Here is a 15,374-nt window from a genome sequence, read left to right as displayed (position 1 = left end):
TTGAAATAATAATAATAATAAATTATATTATCAGTAAATAAGTAAATAAAAATACAGGAGAACCTTTACAAGAAAATAATATTTCAGTTTCCCTGCTTCAACATTTCACATTTAATTCAATGTGTTCTCATTTACTGTATTTGTAATGGCTTCTGAAATTAGTAGCAATTAATAAAATTAGTTGTGATTTGTGCTAACTATGTAGGGTTTGCAGGGGTCAAGTGAGGAGGATCTTTTTTTCCCTCCATAACACCTATAGTTATATACGTGTTTTCACACCTTATCTGACCTTTGAGATGAAGTTCATTATATTCATTTATATGCACCATATTTAATACATGCTAAAAGTGTCGGTCCAGTGTTTCCTCGTCTCAAAGCTCTAATCACATCATTAAGAAACATCTAACGTCACTTTTGCAGGATCAGGTAAACCAGCACATAAACAGAGGAACTTCCATTATGGAGAACTGATGGAAACCTAAACTGACATTTTAAGTCATTCTTGATGCAATGTATAAACAATGAATGCAGGACAGGTATAGATGTTCGTTTGACAGCTTAACATTAAAAGGTTACAACCATAGGGATCCATTTGTTGTCAGGTCAAGAGGTGAGGGTTGCAGCAAGCTGACAGGTTCAAAAGGTGAAAGTAGGTGTGTTTGTTAGAGTTAGGAACAGACAAATTACCATGGCAACATCTGGCATTATATAAAATGTTTGTTTTCTGTAAACATTTTGCTATTACTGGTTTCAAAACTTTTATAAAAGAGTCAGTTGGTCAAAATTTGTAAGTTATATTTTTAGATTTTTCTCTAATATAAATCGGGGATCTTAAACAGTTTGATCTCATACAAAGTTAAGTGGGAAAAAAAATTAAGTAAAATTAAAATGCACAAGTATTTGACACAGCACATTATTAATGATTATTTGAATGGCTTCAATATAATTAAATTAAGCATCATATACGCATGTTATAACAGGCCAGGCTTAAAATGCAGCACTCACTTTTATACAATATAAAAATCTCTTTATCCACCGAAAGGGTCTGTGAAGATCCTTGGTATAAATAGTCTATGGATTGTGACATTCGTTTTATCTGCTAAAAATGTAATATGTCATATCTTGATCCAACGTGCAAATATATCAGTCAAGTTCATTGTCAGTTCACTAAACAAAACACTTATTATGAAGTGCAGGCTATATGGGGCTGAATAAAACTTACAAAGAGCAGGCAAAAGCACGCACGTCAATCTCAATTGGGTGCTCGACTAAGAAACCAGTGTAAACATGTTTTTAAATGTAAAGTTGGGCAACACCAAAGCTCCAAAAGTATCAAAATTTATTTTAAAAGAACTGTTGCATAGCGTGTGACGTTTCGAGCATGAAGATGAAGATGTTTGATGAAGAGCCTGCGTGCTCGAAACGTCACACACGCTATGCGACAGCTCTTTTAAATTACATTTTTGATACTTTTGGAGCTTTGGTGTTGCTGAGTAAAACTTAACCAGGCCCAACAAGAAACTTAAGAGTTCAGTTATCAGGATGTGTAATAGTATCTCACATCATTGCATGCTGCTATCGCAAGAAAATCAAAGGTGCAGTCGCACATTTGCTTTAGCTCTAGCAGAAGTGCATCACAACACATGAATATGCATGAGCAAAGCACCTTGTGACCATGACAACCATGCCTTGTAAAGACTAAATACAACAAAATTCAGTCTTTCAATCTGATTCTTAGTCAAAAACCAAGCAGCTTTGGCTTAAAACAGAACACAGACAGGCATTCACATTAAAAAGCCCAAACACTGCGCATCGATTACTGACTCCGGACGAGGATTGTCTAACAATAACATAAAACCTCCATTTATGCTTTCTCAGTTTGTAATATTAAGATTGCTTGTCCACATGTTCATGCTTCTGGAAATTATTCTTTTCACTGTAGTTAATTGATCCTTCTTCAAGTGACTTGACCACATTTAGTGTTTAGCAATTAAATCATTTTATCCGTCCAGATTTTTTGAGCCGTGATTTTTTTAAAATGCAACTTTCAAAACAAGTATATATATATATATATATATATATATATATATATATATATATATATATATAAAAAACAAAGTTGCATGATTATTGTAGGAAAAATACTGTACAAATGTACCACTAGACTAACACATTACACCATTACACTTTAAAAGTACTTTTTTTTAAAGTTTTTTTTTTTGGCCCTGCCTTATTTCACATTTCACACCAAGTAATCCAGAACTGCTGGCACTTCCTAAATAACATACCCAAAATAAAATGGTTCCAGTTCATGAGTCCATCTGAATCCACATATAAGACTCAAATTCCACTTCAGATTTGAAGTGTATTTGCAGTGCCTATTATCCCTAAATCTCTACGATTCCAATTTCAGTATTTTCACAATAGTATCTTTTAAAAAATGTGTAAACAAAAAACTGGGCCAACACTGGCCTTTTCCTCCCTGTACTTGGTTTGTACTGTATAATGGCAGTTTAATCAAATAGCTGAGCCAGTAAACTGGTGGCTGAAGTGATCAGCTGAAATCTAGATGTCTCATATGGTTTTCACCATTCACATGAACTCTCCAGCAGGTGTAGTGTTGATCTCAGGTGTCGTGGGTTGTCAGTCTTTGCTCCCTCTGCGGTCACGTCGAAAGAAGGAGAAGAAGCCAGAGCTTTGAGGAGGACCCATCAGCATACGGGCCTGATTCTCATGAACAATTGTAATCTGTCGGAAAGAGTGAAAACAAATGCGATGTGAAAATGTTAACATTGTATGATATAAATTCATAAAGACAACCAGATGAGAAAAGATATGACAGATAAATATGAAATGAACTGGCATAATACACAAATAAAGGCACATAACTTGCCCAAGAGTCTCTCCAAGACATGAACATGTTAAAAAACAGCCAGTGAATGTGAAATGTAAGTGTCATTAAAATCTTGTTTATTAATTCTGTCCCTGTCACATTTAATTGGGTGCTGAATTCCTTATTTGTGGGTCAATTATAATTCCACATCAAAGGTGATGGTAAATATCAAGCTCTTCTCTTTGAATTCACCCATTTGCCTTGTTCATGAAAGTATTCAGACACAGTAATGGCAATAAGAAGGTAAATGGTACTGAACGCCTCAAAACGAAAACCTTTGGAGCATTTAAGTTTAATTAAGAGGAAGAGTCAACATGACATTTTTAACATGGGGTGAAATCGAGAGTGTTCATATATAATGCAAATTTATTGGAATCGTGCCCTTTTTAGTGTCTCTCTGGAACAATTTGGGAGATAAAATTAGGTGCCATGAGGTGGGGATTTTAGCTTATTTTTATGAATAATAAACTTGATGTTTCTCTGTGGAATTATATAAATCTTTATAGCTAAATAATACAATACAAAATAAAAAAAAAGAAACAAAAACGAAAGAAAAGAACATTTTAATTTCCTAAAATCTTAATTTTGAAAAATACTGTATTTTGTTATATTATTTGGTAAATAAGTTTTTTTTTTCAGGCCGTTTTACATTTATTTCCACACTGATTGCCAGGAATATATAATGAAGAATCATGTAATGTAACTGATTTACACATAAACCATCACAAGCAAACAGATACAATGCAGCACCACCTAAAAATGGTTTAGCACAATCACTTTTGCTGAGGATAAGCTGGAACACCTGAATATTGACTGTAGTGCCTCAAAAGCATTCCTTACGTTTACTGACACTAATTAAGCCTCAACGAAGCCATAGGTTGCCATGGAGATCACCTGCTACCTGTCTACCTTTAACCAGAGTTTTAATCTACAGGTACAAGTGCTCCTTCCAATTAATTGTGTTGTCATGCTTTTTGGATTCCAGGCATCGGCAAAATGAAGTATATGTAAATGAACACTGCACTTCAGAAAAGATGCTTTCAGAGAAGAGAAACTTGAATTAAAAGCAAACAAAGCTTCGAATCTTGCATATTTTCAGCTTTCTTGTAAAATGCTGCTGTGGTTTTTACACATGATATCTAAGACTGACCAACTAAAGCCAGTTTAGAATTAAATGAAAAGTGAGAATATCAAACTCTTAAACATTCATCAAAAGATTAACACACGTAATATCAAGGACTTTTAAGTAAATAACAAAATTAAATGTGCATGTCATACTTACAGTGCAAGGGCTTTGCATCCATGGCTCACCATCAATTTGCATAGGGAGGGCTTTACTGGTTCTGTTAACGGAACATAGTTATTTAATACTGAAACATGAAGATATGTTAAATGAAGCAAAACAAATATTTTATTATTAAACAAATTGTTTTGTTTATATACAGTGTATATGTAAACATCTAGATATTAGGTAAAAAAATTAATTGTTTTATTGCACCATTTTAACTTTTTTTTCTAGTCCTGAAGTCTTACAATGTGGCAAATGAACTTTGAATGTAGTCAAAGTACTGTACAAATAGTCTACAAAGTCCCTCAAAATAATACACTACCAAGTTTGGAGTTGGTACAATATTTAATATTTATTTTTGTTTCTGAAAGCAGTCTCTTATGTTTACCAAGGCTGCATTTATTTGATCAACAATACAGTAAAATAGTAACATTGTAAGATATAATTACAATTGAAAACAATTGTTTGCTATTATAATATATTTTAAAATGTAATTTATTCCTGTGATGGCAAAGCTGAAGCCATTTCAGCAGCCATTACTCCAGTCTTCAGTACCACATGATCCTTCACAAATCATGCTAATATGCTGTTTTGCTGCTCAAACAACATTTCTTATATTTATCAATGTTGAACACAGTTGTAATGCTTAATATTTTTGTGGAAAACATTTTTTCAGGACCATTTATGAATAGACAGTTCAAAAGAACAGTTTTTATTTGAAACATAAATTATTATTTTTTTCCAATTATAAATGTCTTTAAAGGGGTCATATGATGTTGCTAAAAAGAACATTATTTTGTGTATTTGGTGTAATGAAATGCGTTTATGCGGTTTAAGGTTAAAAAAACACATTCTTTTTCACATACTGTACATTATTGTTTCTCCACTATGCCCCGCCTTTCTGAAACGCGTCGATTTTTACAAAGCTCATTGTAATCGTGAAAAGCGAGGTGTGCTCTGATTGGCCAGCTATCCAGTGCATTGTGATTGGCCGAATTCCTTAAGCGTGTGACAGAAATGTTACACCCTTACCATATTGTCATGCCCTGTCCGGCCAGAGAGACGAGACAAAAACATTAAAACCCATTATAAACAAAGCATTTGTTGCATCCAGTGGGGACATAATTACGGATTATAATGACTTATATTGTCTTTTTACGCGTTGCATAGGCCGGCTTGAGTGAGCGGCGGCGGGTGGGCTTGAGAACGGCGATTCACAGCGCGAAGTTGATGTATTTCCTCAGCGAACAGCACGGATCAGTTCCAGGCATGACGAAGCAGATATCGTCTTCTTTTGGAAGGCCAAACAAAGTAGTTTCGCTTTCACAACGAAACACAGCGCCTTCACTACATGGCGGCGGTGGCAACAACAATACTACAGCGAGAATAAAAGTTACGCCTTCTTTCTTTGCGTGAACATTTGGGTGGCGTTATGCAAATCTTCCCACATCGTGACGTAGACATGTGGGGGGGGTGTTAGAATGAGCCGTTTTAGGTAGGCGTGGCTGACTCTGAACTTTTATAAAGAATATCTCTTTGGATTTGAGACTTTAGTCTTTGCAACTTTACAGATCTTCTTTATGTACCAAGAGCTTGTAACACTCCAAAGAGAAAGGAAAAAAATTGAAATCGCATCATGTGACCCCTTTAATGTCACTTTCAATGAATTTAATGCATCCTTGCTGAATAAAAGTGTAAATTTCTTAAACAAAAACTTACTAACCCTACATTTTTAAAAACTACTACACTACAACTTTAATATAGCCAAAACTCATAAAAATAAATGAACTAGCAAAATACAGCTTTAGAAACTCGTTTTAGAAAGAGTAAAGCTAAATATAAAGCATTTTACTATAGTAATAAAGTTCCCCAAATGTACTACTTCATTGGACCAAGTCAGTATATTAGGAACATGGCACTGGAAGAATGAGTTGATTTGTAATTACAATGAAATGTAACCTGATAATGATGGAGGTACACTGGGCCAGACGTCGACCTGCGCTCTTCAGACCTGTGTAGATCTGCCCCATTTCCATTGCCCCCTCCAGCCCCACCACCTCCAACAGCTGATCAGACGGGTCTAAGAGACAGAAAGAAAACTAGTGACAGACAGAAAAGAAATAGGGAACTGATGAAGTCAACCTGATCTAAAAATGAGCAAAAATCCATCAAATAATGAAAATGACTAGTTGCACATGAGCTGAGCTTCATCTTAGGAACTTATGTTCCTAACAGACATTTTCATTCACGTCAAATTAAATAAAATGTCTAGTCTGGTTAAAGTCTCTGAACTTACAATGACCTGCCAGTTTCTCTAGATCCAGACATTGAATCTTAAATCTGACTGGACGTATCTGAATGCGCCATAAACAAAGGCACTTCCTTTAAATAATTAATTTTTATAGTAAATATTGTTGTGTCCTATATGATAAATTGCTTGTGATTTTTCGCATTTATAAGTCATTTTGCATAAAATCATCTGCTAAATTAATTAATTTTTTGATTTGGAATCTTCACAGTCTGCCTTCCGTTCTAAAAAAGCATAAATTGTCACCGTTGGAGAAAAGGAGGGGAGAAACGAACACCAACAACCCACAAACAAAACACCTATTAATTAGAATGCGACACTGATGCAAAGCAATCTTGTGTTCCTCCATATTTATTAATTTCTTTTTTGTTTTGAAGTTATGAGCATTGATTTTTCCTCGGTTGGAGGTCCAGTGTCGCGCTGGGACCATCTGTTCAGTAACAGCTCCTATGAGTCTTCCTCTCCTCCTCCTCAAACACACACAGTATCATTCAGTCCACAGACAGGCAACAGTCAAAGCACACAAATAAACAGAAGTGAGTGCTGGGAAAGCTCTGACTAGCGCTAACTCAAGGTCTAGTCAGGTGTGTTGCACTGCAACCATTTCTCTTTATGTTTTAGTTTTGATCTTTTTTTCTACTTTTGGAATCTTAGTGAGATGGAAAGAGAAGGGGGAACGTGATCAGGAAATGTTGCGAGCCAGGTTCAAACTCTCTCCACTAACATAAGCACTATGGCTTAATGTACACATGTATCATGTATCTTACAACTATTCTTTTCTGTTCTGTTCTATTCTATTCCTTACATTTACTAAATTATGTTATTATTCTATTTTAATGCTATATCTTTCATGTATTCCATTTTATAGCTAACAAATTTTATATATCTTGTTTTATTCTACTCCTTACATTTATTCTATTCTATCCTATCTTATTCTATTTCCTACATTTGTTCTATTCTATGTTACATTTATTTCATTCTATTCTATAGCTTGCATATTTTATATCATAATCTATTTCTTACATCAAATCTACTTTCTCACATTTATTCAATTCTATTGATTACACATTTCATATCTTATTCTATTTCTAACATTTATTCTATAGCTTACATGTATTAGTCTATTCTATACTATAGATTTCATATTTTATATCTTATTCAGTTTCTAACGTTTACTCTGTTCTACATCTTACATTTATTCCATTCTATTCCATACAGTAGCTTACATATTTTATATATTATGTTCCTCAAATTTATTGTATTGCCTTACATTTATTCCATTCTTTAACTTACATATTTTATATCATATTCTATTTCTACCATCTAATAATTTTTACATCCAATTCTATAGCTCACACATTTTTTATCTCGTTCTATTCCTTACATTTATTCTATTATCTTATATATTTTTACATACCTTGCATTTATTCTGTATCTTACATTCTTTAAATTGGGTGCTAGGTAGTGCTAACAGGTGTTTCAAGTCATAATAAAATGTATTTTAGTATGGCTCAAACACTACTGACCAATCAGAAGTCAGGACCAGAACTATTTGTTTTATGAAAATAATGTGTTATACTACAAGTTCATTCACATATTCAAGTTACATGTCATTTGTGTGCAAAAAGCCACAAAAATGTACCTAAAGTCAAAGCAAGAATATATTTCTTAAAAATGTAAAAGCTAAACACAGTTGTTGGTTACATTTGTCTGGCAACCGCGGGTAACACAAATTCTTGGACTGTTGTACCAACCCTGTGTTCAACTGTTGTCAAGGTGTCAGGCTGTGAACGAGGCCTTGCTGGGATTCGAAAAGGTGTAAGTGTGTTGAGTGTGTGTGTATTTGTGTACACGGTCCTTTGACCATTGTGGCTCTGCTCTCTAAAAGAGTCAGGCTTGCATGACTGGTGAGGCTGAGAGCTCACACAGAGGTCTGCCATCAACGATGGGTGGCATCAGAGAGAGGCTGAGGGGATTTCTAAACACCCGAGGAAGCAGAGAACACTCTCTACCTACAGCTTCACATGCTCTGGATGGGAGCTGTCTTCTCTCTCTCTTTTTCAAATGGGAATTTAATAGACTGTCTAAACACGAATGAGGAGAAGTTACATCAACACCAAGGTTTTGCATTCCCATTCATTTCAATGTTCAGTTGGTAAATGCTGCCCCAGAGCTGCGTTGCATCCAAAATCAAATACTACTATATAGTATGCAAAAAACAGTATGCCATAACAGTAGGCAAAAAGTACTCAGATGACCTACTGCTTCTACTGAGATTCTTAAGTACATATTCGATGAACACTTTACTATCCCATGAGGCCAAGGGAGAGGTTTTCTGAATGGCAGTGAAGTGACACAACTGACGCTGGTAGTTCACGTGACAGTAACAACATGGCAAATGTAGTACATCTGAATTTCATTCATACTACCTAGGTTCATACTATATAGAACATATTTTTATCAGTTGCAAAGTAAGTTCGAATTCAAATATAGTACCTACTCAGACAGTATGCGATTTTAGACACAGCTGGTAAAACATCTACTAGCCAACAAAAAATAGGCTCTAATTATATTCTAATAAAAATGAAAATAAAAAGTACAATTTCAGTCAAATTAAATTAAATAATATTTTTTTATTAAACTATAAAAATATTGCAACATTTAAATAAAATTAAATTATAAAAAAATACACATTCAAATAAATTAAAACTTATTTAAAATAATATTAATAAAAATAAATTTACATGGCTTTTTGAATGGCTGCCATTGAAGAAAGATCCTTTGGTCCACATAAAGGCGTAGTTAGAAAGCAGGGGTTAACTGGACAAACTTTAACCCCTTGGTTTTCCTGAAGACTCCAATCAAACTGCTTTAAAACAAATAGCCCCACCCCAAGCTGACACCATTGGTTGATGTCCACTGCTTAAACAAATATAATTTTTTGAAAGCACTTACACTTTCAACCTTCACATCCATTTCTAAAAGACACTGCATGTAAAGCTGGGATAAGAAAATATATTTTAAAATCACCTTCACTTTTGAACACAAACCTCTCTTTCTTCTGCACATGCACACACATACACAAGCTGTATGCACCCTATAATGGTGTTTTCTTGTCACCAGTTTTTTTTTTCTGTGTGATTGAACAGCCTGTGTTGCTCATGACGCACATGGAGTGACAGGTGCAGGGAGGGCTGAGGTGCACGGGAGGGGCATTGGGGGGCTTTTGCACAGTGTGTCAGGGGACATCAGTAGCCCCAGTGCAGCCCACGTCCATGTTGAATAATTCAGCCTGCCTCCATTCCCTTCCACCTGAGGAGGCCTGTCTCCTAGCGTCACCAGCGGGGCCACTCAACTGCTCCCGAAAGGTCAGACTCTACCCCATCAGAGAGCCAGGCCTCGGGGGCTAATGCACTCCCTGTTTACCATCCAGCTAATGCTCCCTCGACTAATCTGACAAGCACAGGCCTCTCACCTTCAGAGCTCCTTCAGATGAAGCTGTATCTATGAAGGCTTTCAAAACCATCGTTGACGCACCCAGGCTAAGTGCCTTCTCTCATCCAAACCTGGGCTCGCAGTCGCCTTCGCACCAATCAATTGATCTTTTTTCCAGAGTAAATGGAATAGAATGGAGGGTAAAGAGTTTTGTCCTCTTGCTCTCTTTTTCGGAAACCGATTTTATTCGCCATGCGCTCCATTTCTACTTTAGCCCAACTGAGAGAAGCAGCGGCAGGATATTAGCGCAAACATGCATGATACAAATGGGTGCATTTATCAGCGACTGACTCGTATTGACTGAAATTAAAGAGTGCAAGGGGCTGGATGAACCGTAAAGACGGCCTCAGACTAACGACACCTGAGATAATGGATTGGTACTTGGGGTTTAACTGAGGTGGACAGATTAAAGAGTTTAATGAATGAGATTCTATGGAGTTATGGTGTGTAAATGTACAGAAATTGATATACTGTATAAAACATGAGTAAGTATACTCATACTAGAAGTTATAATTCATTTTCACCCCTATTGACTGGAAAGAAAGCAGCTGGGCAAGGCAAGTAAAACCCTTTATCCTTCGTAAACAAGAAAGTCTAACTGACAATCTCTTTCAAATGGGTGATTTCTCATCAGGGAACCTCGAATTCTGTGATTGTAAGACTCGAACAGGCTCTGGCGTTTCACCCTTCATTCTGCTCTTTGTGATCCCAAATGGTCCCATGATAACGGCCCAAAGAGGTTCTTCAAAACTGCAATCAATGCTCTCAAAGCGGCACGATACATGGATTTTCCCCAACGTGGTGACAACTGGCGTACACATTTCTAGATTAGTGAACGGTGTTCTGCCTTGATGATCCTCCGTGGAGGGAAGATCTAAGTGTTTATCTCACTTTGACAGGATTGGAGTTAATGTCATTTGGCAGGGAACTATGTGTAAGGGTTTATACATTTGGTACCTCTGTTGTATTAACAGGTGCAGTGTTTGCTCTTATTTCTTGCATTCAGATGCATTTTTATTAGGATTCATCACAATCAGAACAATCTCTAGGCCAAATTGCTGCTTTACTTTGGCCAAAAATTGCCCACTTTGACAGGAACAGGACACCTGACCAACCCGATCTCATGAGAAAATTTAACTATTTTATGAGTTGGTGATTTGTATGAATATGTATGCTTCCCCCCCCCCCATAAGAACACTAAAGGAAAGAAAGCATGAAGTCTATTAAGCAGATCATAAGAAAACATACAAATTGTTAGAATTCATAACAAAAATTCACCAAAATGTTAAATAGTTACAAATTGTGTGTTGATCTGACTGACATGTAAAGTGATGAACTACAGTTTGATTTGTTTTTACAGAAGGTGCCATTTAGAGGTGGGTTTATGAAAAGTATATTATGAGATAAATCATAGTTTTATAAATATTTCATAGAAGTCAGTTTCCGCCTCAGAGTAAATCTCGCAATGCGACTTCATATCTCACATCTATGACTTGATTTTTCACAATGTGACTTTATATCTCATAAACGCATTCTTAAATCTCCCAAATGAGGCTTTATACTTTACAAATGGGACTTTATATAGCATATTATGACTTTAAATCTCACAATGTGATTCTATATATCACAGTTATGACTTCATGTTATGGCTTTATACCATACCTTACATTACATTATGACTTTGCATCTCACAATGTGATTATTTCTTATTTTGAACTATCTCACAATTACCATATTTTTTTACTTAGAGGCAGGCTTTATTAGCAAACAGTAGTACTGAGTTATGTTTGTGCTATTCTGACTATCTCAAAAACATAACTTAAAGCCAGTTATACAGTTTATCTAGTTAAATTGCTACTAAGTACCTCAAACAAACCATGGAATATTTTTCGAAGATGTGATATCACTAATCTGGCAAATTCAGTGATTCGTTTTGTGTGCAATAAGCATTAAACTGACAGTGAACAGACTGTGGGCGGTTCATGGGCGTACCGTCTGAGACTACAAAGCACCAAAGATGCACAACTTGCATGAAAATTGTGTACATTCTGTGTTATGAAAAACAAGAATTTGCATGATGGTAATTTCAGTATCCTTGAGCACAGCTAGTGGCAGCAGCAGACGTATGTTACAGTAAGCTTGCTGCTTTAGAAAGTTATTGAAACCCCAATCAGCCTGTTTTACCATGGTACAGTTGAGTCTGCTTTGATTAGACAGGTCTGTTCACCAACGCTAGCACAAGCCATTACAGAGCCAGTGACAATCCCAAACACTGACATTAAAACTGCATCCCTTCAACCCAAACAAAAGCCACTCGCCATGATTCAATGTGTCACTGGTGAAATATTCATCGTGAAAGAAAAGTTCTTCTGAAGTTGCCTTTGATTAATCAGGTATGAAGACAAGGACTTCGCAAACCAGTAACGTTAAGGTGACCCTTAAAGAAACGTTCCAAGTTCAATGCAAGTTAAGCTCTATTGACAGCATTTACGGCATAATGTTGATTACCAAAGAAAATAATTCTGACTAGACCCCCAGTAAATAATAAATAAAAAAATTATATAAAATTATATATATAAATCAAACTAATTATTAAAAAAAAAATGTAAGAAATTAACAAAAGAAAAAAAGTAAAACAAATAATAAAATAAAATATTAAAATAAATAATATATCTATCAAACTATTTTTGATTTGTAAAGAATATGTTTTTATACCTTGGACAGCAAAAACAAGTTGTTTGGGGTCAATAATTGGGGCCTTCTTTTCCGGAAACTTCTTCCCTGTTCGACGGAGACCCCTCTGTTTCTTGCTCTCTCCCCATAGGTTGGAACCGCCATGCATGCTGGGAATATTCAGGATGGCAATGCCCTCCAATGAGATGCTGCTGAGGTTCAGGGTGATACCATCACACTATAAAAACATGGGAAAGATTTGCAAGAGCGTAAACAGTGTGTGAAACACCTCATAAATGTATATTAAATAACAATTATAAGAGTGAATGAATAAATGACCTCATCGGTCAATCAATAAAGAATAAATAAATCTATTACTGTTGCATTAGCACTAACATATTAAAAATAATTAGCTTTTTGTTAAGTGGTCCTTCACTTAACCTGAATTCATCAGTATTTTGTGTGAATGCAACAAAATCTTGAAAGACATTTTGGCAAAATGTAATTTTTTTTGTATTAAAACAATACACTACAGTTCATTCCAGTGGTTCAGCAGGGAGTGTTTAAGTGTTAGAAAGGTGATAAGGTATGTGGTTTCTCACTTATTCTCATTACCTCCACCTCAAGATAATCATGCAACTTCTTGCAAGTTGCCGAGAAGGTCTCTGAGGTTCCAAACTCGAAGTACCAAAGCTTATTCTTCGTCCTGAAACCAAGAAGTTAAATCAGTTTTTTATGTAAAAAGTATTATTTACATGTTATGCAATCATTAAGAACGTGGTGAGGCATGGTGGTTAAATATCTGAGCAGGTAGGGATGCAGAATACATGGATACCATAATGGTAATCAGTCGATATTGGATATTTTATTGCACATGCTATTTATTTATTTAAATATTTAGATTATGATTCAGATGCTGATATTTATATGGCCAAATTCTGACAGCTTCGAATGCAAATCAATGAGATCTTTATGACAGTATAACAGACTACCTACATAAAATGCATATAAATATCAGTTGTCATCACTCTAAAATTCTCAACAATATGTCTTGGCAAGATTGTATTTAATTAAATGCTTAATTTTATAATCAAAGCTGCAGTTTTTATAGTAGGGGCAAACATATAAACCAATGCATAACAATGATGATTAAGAGAATTATTAAATAAATGTTCGTTGAAAGCCTGATGCATCATATTTGATACTATTATAAAATGATGTATGGATAACCAAACCAAAGTTGCTTCAATCCAGTACATGTTCATTTTGAAATATTAAAAATAATGTTCAGAATTTTAATATTAGTGCATCTGTGCTGGCTCAAAATCAAAATCAAAATGAATGCTTTAGAGTAATGCATAACCTAAAGTAACCAACAATGACTGGTCCTCATCTTGGCATGAAAATTATAGATATCCAGAATGACTCAAAAACTGAAGCACATGGCGAAAACCGCTACCATCACAGAGCCCAGCTAGGGTTCAGAGAGGGTAATCTAGCTGCCCCTTCAATTATGAGTGGGCTGTGGAGCCGGACCCCTGTCCCCCACCCAACACAAAGTCTCTCTGGGACCAGGATCATGATCAGTGACTTCACCAGAACAAACCACCATCTGTTTTCATTACCAGCAGACACACACACCTGAACCTTCTACAGCAGAGACTGAAAAGAGATTTAGAGAATTACACAATCTGAAGCAGAAAAATGGGATCTGGTTAAAGTAAAATAAAGGAGATGAAGGATGTGGCAGTAACTGGCACGAAAACAATAAAAAGGCTTAAAGGTATAGCTCACCCAAAAATTTAAATTAGCTAAAAATGCATAACCCTCAGGCCATCCAAGATGTAGATGAGTTTTTTCTACATCAGAACAGATTTGGAGAAATTTAGCATTACATCACTTGCTCACCAATGGATTCTCTGCAGTGAATGGGTGCCGTCAGAATGAGAATTGAAACAACTTGTAAAAACATCACAATAATTCACAAGTAATCCACACCACTCAACAATTAACATCAATTAACAACCTGTGAAGCGAAAAGCTGTTTGTTTATATAAAAACTAATTAATCATTAAGGCATTTTAACTTCAAACCATTTCTTCTGGCTAAAATATGAGTCCTCTAGCCATAATGTTGCTTTCTCCAATGAAAAAGTCTCGTCTGACTCAGGAGAGAAATATGCACAGATCAAGCTCTGTTTCTGAGCAGAAACAATCCAAAACAGTTCTAAACAAATATGTCAATGGATTTTGATGTGACAACAGGGGAAGGATTTTTTTTTCACTGGAGGAAACGTTATTATGGATTATGGACTGATATTTTGGCCAGAAACTAGGGTTTAAAATTAAAACACCTTAATTATGGATCTGTTTATTACAAACATGCAGCTTTTTGCTTTACAAGACATTGATTGAAGGACTGGAGTCATGTGGATTACTTGCAGATTATTATTATTATTATTATTGTTATGTTTTTCTGAGCTTTTTGGACTCTCATTCTTACGGCACCCATTCACTGCAGAGGATCCATTGGTGAGCAAGAGATATAATGCTACATTTCTCCAAATTTGTTCCAGTGAAGAAACTCATCTAAATCCTGAGTAAATTTTCAGCAAATTTTCATTGTGGGTTGAAGGAGTAGACTGACAAGCATGCAGAGAGCCATGGCATTTGTTAGCACGGTAGTTTGGGTGGGTGGGGGGGGGGGGGGGGGATAAA

General features: G+C 35.6%; 1 pseudogene; it reads right to left on the bottom strand.

The window, feature by feature from the left end:
* Positions 1-2,467: 2,467 nt before the first annotated feature.
* The window catches only part of LOC107582241 (diacylglycerol kinase beta-like), a 49,039-nt pseudogene continuing 36,132 nt past the window's right edge, over positions 2,468-15,374 (bottom strand).

This window comes from Sinocyclocheilus grahami, unplaced genomic scaffold (assembly GCF_001515645.1).
Source record: "Sinocyclocheilus grahami isolate Dianchi unplaced genomic scaffold, SAMN03320097.WGS_v1.1 scaffold42.1, whole genome shotgun sequence".
NCBI lineage: Eukaryota > Metazoa > Chordata > Actinopteri > Cypriniformes > Cyprinidae > Sinocyclocheilus > Sinocyclocheilus grahami.
This window is presented reverse-complemented; position numbering and strand designations above follow the sequence as displayed.